The sequence below is a fragment of the Oreochromis aureus genome, linkage group 12 (genome assembly GCF_013358895.1).
Source record: "Oreochromis aureus strain Israel breed Guangdong linkage group 12, ZZ_aureus, whole genome shotgun sequence".
NCBI lineage: Eukaryota > Metazoa > Chordata > Actinopteri > Cichliformes > Cichlidae > Oreochromis > Oreochromis aureus.
The window spans coordinates 38,312,945-38,320,821 of record NC_052953.1 but is presented as its reverse complement, the minus strand read 5'-3'; positions in this window follow the sequence as shown (position 1 = coordinate 38,320,821).

Sequence of the window (7,877 nt, the reverse complement as noted above, 5' to 3'; positions counted from 1 at the left end):
ATGGGGCAAGAGGGGTTGCAAGGCAGAGGGTATATGGGGTTCACATACCTGGGGAAATGTAGGAGTAGCTACAGGGAGGCAGGGCAGGGGTCTCTACCAACCCAGTGAACCAGTAACCTAGCAGGCAGGAGACAGTGTGAAAAAAACCACCAGAGGAAAGGCCACACCAAGAGTCAAGAGCAGGTAGTGGACTGAAACACTGCGTATGTACCAGGGATCAGATATTAAAGGATCGCTCAATTTTTTAGCCATTGTTCCAATCAGCAATAAAACTGTCGAGATCTGCAAAAATAAAACAACAGCTAATTAATAAATCTATAACTACAAGCCATACTAATTGAACTCTAGTTAGGCCAGGCATTAAATTTAGCTTAAGTTAGTTAAGCTAAGGACTGAACCACCAATCATCTGATCAGGCGATCCGGTGCTAAGCACACATTTGTTCATAGTAATCATTGCCAGTGGTAGTGGAGCCTGTTTTAGTCATCACTTTAATAAATGATAATCACTACTACATTAAATTTCTCATTGTTTTAAGTTATATGGCTTGTCCAATCACCTGAAAAGTGCCAAACTTTCAAAACTTGATGTTCCCTGGAGAGTGGCCAACAGCGGGTGTTTGTTTGTGATGCACACTGACAGCTCAGTCTGCATATCATAAAAACAACTGTCTGGCTGATCCCATTAGCCAATTCTAGATCCTTTGGTTCCCATTATAAAACACATAACCCTCATGAGGTAACCAATAATATGAACAGTGCGGCTGTTCTCCCAGTTCATAAAACAAAGTTTAACTTCGAGCATCAATTAAAAGGAGGATTTACAAGCTTTACCAACATTAAACCTCAAATGTCACACGATGAAAAGAGAAAACACACACAAGGTTAGTTTTTAATGTGTCACATGGTTTGGAGCACTTACAGTAAACAAGTCCTGATCCTAAGCTTAACGTGCACACTGAAGTCCTAATCAGCCTCTGAAGTGTTCAAATATTTGGTGTCCTGAATGCTGAGGCCATCGGATCTTAAAAGCTTAAAAATGTGCTGAATGATAGTCACTTACTACTACATACATTGACTAGCCTCATTTTAAAAGTTAATACCATTCATTGAATCTTTGTTCTACTGGGAAATCTTGGATCTTGGCACTGATGTGAATGCCACTGAATACAGTTATGTGCATAATTTCTTAAACAAATACAAAATGAATGTTACCTCTACATGACGACAGTGGATTTTAGGTCAAACAGTAAACTGTGTTTAAAGTGCAGAATTTCAGCTTTCATTCGAGGAGTTTTGCAGAAATTTTGCACCGACTGTTTAGAAATGACAGCCCTTGTTTTACAAACTCCCTGATTTTTAGAGGCTCAAAATTAATGGGACATCTGGCAGCGACACACTGTGTCATGATCAGGTGAAGCCTGTTCTCTTGTTGTTTTGTGACAAATGAAGCAGACATAATATCTGAAGCTGATTCAGATTGTTGAATCTGTATCTTATTGCTTTTCACTGCCATTTTAAATATGAGGTCCGAAGAAATGTCGCTGTAAGTTTGGAAGACTATCATTAGCCAGAAAAAGAACTTTGTAGTAAGAGCTGTTTCAGAGGACGATGCACCCTGCCACACTGCAAAAATTACTCAGGATCGGCTTTAAGCAAAAGGACAAAGGATGAAAGCAAACTCAGTGAATCTCGATGTGGTCGAACACCAGCAGGATGCTCCAGAACAGGCTGCCGAAGAATTTCTACTTCGCAACAAACAGGGCCATTACACATCAGCATCTGACCCATCTGCACAGTATATATTTGTATATAAGGAAGCTATAGTTAACCAACAGTTTATTAACATTTTTAAAAATCTCTCCAGTTAAGCCAGATTGTTGTTTTGAACCTAAATCTGTGCCAAGCTGCAGCAACCAATGCTTACCCTGAATAAATGATAAAAACACAACTAAATAAAATGTTATGTTACAACTCTAAGACCACTGTTGCTGCTTGTTACTGGGGTCTGAGAGGGTGGGAGTCAGACCATGAGCGCATATCAAAGGGTAACAAGAAGAAGCTGAGACTGATTTTGATTGTATGAGTGTGTGTGTGTGTGTGTGTGTGTGCGCGTGTGTGTGTGTGTGTGTGTGTGTGTGAAAGAGACAGAGAGAGAAAAGCATTCATGTGTACGTATCAATGTATGTGTGTGTGCCTGTGGCAGTAGCAGGGGTCGAGGCGAGAAGCCTTTCACTCCATATCTTCAAACAGCGGCACGGTTCTGTACAGCAGGACCCTGTAGACGGTGGCAGTGCCGGGGGCTGGTGGGGTGGCTGAGAGGAGTCACACCGCTTCAAAGAAACAAGATACAACTGCAGGGCAGAGCATCCGATCCAAGCACGCGCCTTCACCCTCCAACCAACCACAGCAAGGATGGTAGGGGTAGGGGTGGTGGGGTGACTTCTCTATTCACTGCTGCCTTACTCTCTCTCCAGTGCAAACAAGAGAGAAGGAGTGAACAGGCTACAATTACAGCCTGTCATGCAGCTTAAACACCCTGCTCCATCTCTCTCAATCTCTCCTCCTGGGAGTGGAGCAGCAGAAAATTTGCCAAAAGCTACAGAATAAACTAGAAAAGATATATTAAAAAAGAAGAAGAAGTGTTCACACGGCATGAAAAAGTTCACATTGTGACGTGACCACTTTCAATCTTCAAAGCAGTGGTATTTGAAGTAGTAGTCCTGTTAATAGTAGTTCTGGCTGAGTTTGGAATGGTCTATAGCAGAGGTAACAGAATAAGAGTATTATGAGTGATTGTAATAAAGGTGACCATCAAACAGCAATAGCACTGGAAGCTAAAGCAGTGGAAACACTGATGGTCATCCAAGGACTAAGGGGCTATTTCCAGCTATCATTATGTGAACATGGTGGATTTAGCCTTCTAGTTTTTATTCAGTCCCTGACAGGTTGATGCCATTTATAGAATGACAACACAAATATATAGAGAGAAAAACCAACGCTTTGTAGATCCTCCAACAACAGCAACTCTCACAAGATTCATGGAGAATGAAACGAGTGAACTCCTTAAATGAGAGCGATGCACATGCTGTAACACTGTAACTGACAGAAGAGACGTCTTTGGCCACGTCCACACTGAGACCGCGTTTTATTAGAAAACGCAACTTTTACTCTCCGTTTTCTCCCTCTTTCCACGCTAAGACGCTGTTTTTGGTGAAGGAAAACTGAGCTTTTTGAAAACGCTCTCCAAAGCGGATAAATTTGAAAGCGCTGTTTTTTGCGTTGCAGTGTGGACTGCAAAAACGGAGGCTTTGGAAAACGATGACGCATTTTAGTCCTATGATGCAGTCATGTGACCAATTCAACTAAGATGGCGAAACGGCATTGTACAGCAGTTGTTTTGTTTGCTCTCAATTGTGACAGCCTTATTAAAGATCAATATCAGTTTGTACATGCTGCAGATAGCTCCAGATAAAACCGGAAAGTAAAAAAATGGCAGACGGAAAACATGCAGGTCGAATCATCTTACTTTTCATGCATGTGCAGTACAGGAATGTAGTGTTTTCAGTGTGGATGAAAACAATTGAAAACAATAGTGTGGACGTGGAGCGTTTTTAGACGAAAAGACTGTTTTCAAATTTATCTGGATTAGTGTAGACGTAGAGGTGCATATGACACATCGGCTCTAAGTTGTAAGTTAGTGTTGTTGATGTGATTTCATTACATCAACTGCATGAAATGTCTTCACACATTGTACTTTTCGTGCATCTTTTAAATGTCATGACATGGGCCTTGTAGGTGATGCTACAAGGTACAAAATCAATGAGAAAAGCTAAAATAATATATATGTGGCAAAAACACAAAAATAGGTAAGGGCAAAGCTATATGCTATTATTATGCTATATTTTCATTCATTATGTCATCACTAATCATTAGTATGACTGGACACTACTACAAAGAGATTTGCCTGAATCATAGAAGTTGTGGTGTTTTTCTGCACAATGTGGCAAAAGCCAGTTTTAAAGGTTTTTTTATGTAGTATCCACAGTAGCAGCAGCAGTGTTACCAGTCACAAGGAGTTCCGCTGGTATTGAGAGCAGTCACACTGCTTCAAAGTAAAAAGAGCCTTTTGCAGGCCAGAGCATCTGATCTTTGAACGCACTTCCACCCTTCGATCACCGCGGCAAGCAAAGAGGAAAGGGCGACTTCTCTTCTCGCTGCTGCCTAACACTCTGCAGTGCAAACAAGAAAGAAAAAGTGCAAAAGTTACCATTATAGCACGTCACACATCTTAAACACCCTGCTCGATCTCCCTCTAACTCTCCTCCTGGGAGTGGAGAACCAGAAAATGTGCCAAAAGCTACAGAATAAATAACAGAGCTGTAAGAAGGAGGGGGCTCTCTTCAAATGAATGCTAATTCTATTCACACCCACCATCGCCACCATCCCCGCACCCCACCACCAACAACTTTGTTCACATATTGATGCGCACTGCAATCAACTTCAATGGCACGAGCCATCTTGTGGGAAGAGAGAGGTTGATCAAGCGAGGGAATGGGGGAGAGAGAGAGCGCGAGAAAGTCAGAAAAGAGGGGGAAAGTGAAATAGGGGTCCCAGATTATTTCTTCACTGGAGCCCAACCACTGCTTTCATTAGCCCCTCCATTAATTAGCCTCCTTGAGCTCATTTGCAAGTCAATGGCTGTGGCTCTAGGACCAGCAGCTTTGAGCCACAGCGCCCCTGTGATCTCTGGGTTCTCCAGCCCCTCCACCCCTCACACACTGGATGCAAGCCTTCCTGACAATTAGTACAAAAGAGATTCATGCTCCGTATAGCCAATACATTATTCATATTTTCTCCTCACTTAAATAAATCATAATGTTCTTGAGGGTTTTACTTAAACAACATGCTTTCTCTCCTTCTCTGTCTCCCAGCCACAGGCAACTCACTTAGCTAACACACAAATGAAATTGGTTTGCAGTGACCTTGCCCCGTATTTGGGTCACTTCCTCAACAGTGCAAGACAATCAGACACCCCACCCTCCCAAGATCATTGTTATAGCTCAGGGAAACGAGGACAGTTTGTCCACTAGTCTCCTCTGTCATCTGTAAAAGGACAGATCAGACTCTTCACGTTTAACTTCTAAGAATTCCACCGTTTCAGATTTATCGAAACAGCCTCCCATTTTTATTATGCAAAATAGGTTTTGATGCTTCCAACTAATCAGCCCCTTTTTTCCCCACCACAAACGGCTGAGTTGAAAGTCCTCCTGAGTTCTGAGCACTCGCGCTGAAAGCAAGCCGAGGCTTCGTCTGGAGGATCGTGGGCCTCGACGCCTCTTATGTCCTCCACATTGATCTGTTAGCAGTGTTGTGCTGGACCGGTGCAGTCTGGACAGAGCAGAGAAGCTGTCTCAATGATTTAGCAGCCCTTTGTACTATTATTCATCTGACTGGGGGGAGTCAGTGTCCAGCTGAGGGCCTGCATCTTTTATGACCACTTGCAGTCCATTCAGACAAAGGTACTTCCATGGAATACTTTTGAGACCCACAGCACATGTATATTGATGTACAGTATATGGCCACATATTGGTTTTGAACATCTTTATTTTATTGTGAAAAGGAGAAGCTTTGCTATGATAACATGTGAATTTCTCGGGTTACCTTTAAATGGTCTGTCTTGTCTTCTCCCTACGTGGCAGTGCTATTATGAGACAGATGCTGTCATATTTCCCAGCACACTTGTCACATTAGCTAATCCATCGGCACCTGCCCGACCACTCTTTCTTTTTGCAGCTAACTCGGTTGGAAAATTAACACTGTTCAAGGAACAGAATCCTCCATCATCCCTCTCAGATGTTGCTCAGCCTCATTGTGGCTGTTATATTTTGTGCGTTACCCCAGCATCGTCGCGTCCAGGAGATCTGAAGCTTCAGGTAGAGACAACTAGCCTGTCAGCTGAGAATGGGTAGTGCAATATGTTTATTAGTCAGCCCAAAGACAAGATAGGAAGGCTCTGAGGAGAGCGGATGCTCGGGTCTTTTTAACTCTACTCAGACTACTGGACCAGCTTAAGTAATATATAAAGTTAAGCTTTAGTAAATGATGCAAACTGTCAGTATAAATGAGTCCAAATATAAAAATGAAAGTAATAAAATGAAAGGACTACTTCACATAAAAATACCTCAAAATAAAACTCATCACTTCTACTTGATCTCTTCAGAAAGGTTGTTCCAAAGCTTGGTGTTGCTGAGGGGAGGTGCATGGACGTAAGATTTAAGATCGACTTTGGACGAGTCAAAAGATCCCCACCTAAGAGGCTAAGGCTCATATTGGGTAGCATTTCTGTTATTTAGCTTGAGGGCAAACACAGAAATGGTTTCAAAGTGATCAGAAAATTGTTGTGATGTGATTTGCTAAAACCAAAAAGGAATCCTGGCTTCTTGGTTAGATGGAGACAAATACATTTTCATGTATACTAGAGAGAATGGAGGTACAGTTGTCAGACTTGAATTACTTTGAATACTTTTTCTAACCCTAGAAGGAAGTTACAGAGGTTTCAGGTTTATCTTTCAGGAGAAAATATTTTGCATCCCCTTCAGGCTGTCATATTTTTTATTTGGTTTTGCTTTTTTTCCACTCACGATTTCATTTCGTTTTAAGTGTCTTTCAATTCAAACCACAATTTATGTTTAGGCACTGAAAAAATTATATTTGGTTCAGTTTTAGAAAAGATTTATTTCAACTGTTAAAACACTGGTAAGCCTTCATAAAACCAGGCGTCGCTGCATAAAGACAGTTTCATAAAGGAGACACAGCAGCAGCTTTAACAAAACTGCTTTATTTTTCACCTTTGGAATAAGAACAGACAGCCTTAACTGAAGAAAGCTTCTTCTTCTCCTTCTGTTAGCTGCTCCTGGATGTCCTCCTCCATCCAGAAGGTTGATCAAGGTACAAGAACATCCTCTTGGATCTTCCTTTGTTTATCCTGCCTGGAAGATCCGAATGCACCGTCCCTCCTCTGCACATGTCCAAACAATGCCAACCTCATCTCTCTAACTTTGTCTTCAAACCGCTCAAACTGAGCTGTCCCACCGATGTACTCATTTCTAATACTGACCACTCTAAATACCCCCAATGAAAATCTTATCCTCTTCACATCTGCTTTATCAAGCTCAGTTTCCTGCCTTTTTGTCTATGGCGTATGGTCTCCAAACCATACATCATAGCAGGTCTCACTACCACCTCAAAAACCACCCTCTCCACCCCTCCCTGCACTCTCTTCGTCACCTTTCTTGTGTACTGGTCATTGCTCTGGATGTTTAAACTCTACCTTCACTAAGTCTACTCTACTTTGCATGTTCACCTTTCTGTCTCACACACATGTTCGTCTTCTTCTACTGACTTTCATTCCTCTTCTCTCCAGAGCATACCTCTACCTCTTTAGACACTCTTCCACCTGCTCCATACTCTCACTACAGGTCACAAGGTCATCTTCAGACAACTTAGTCCAAGGAGACTGTAATCCCTGAACCCAGCTGTCACTCCTTCTATCGAGCTCTGATGTCATGTATTTCAGTGTGCATAATTTTGGTGCTGATATTACTGTATTTGGTGGTGACAGTGAGGGGACTGTGCATGTTATTCAAGATGGTCTTAGAAGGTTTAGATGGGGAATCCAGGCTGGCCCTGTGAGCCGCAGAGTTCCCAATAACTAGGATGAAGGTGGTCTGAGAAGGGAGGCCGTGAGGACCTGAGAGGGGGGCTGAAACAGGTAAAAGGTGGTGTTGGGGTGCTGGAGGCTTCTTTAGAGAGCTAATTTCTAGACAGAAAAAGGGGAATACCAGTACTTTCACCCCCTCCATCCAATTAGTAGAA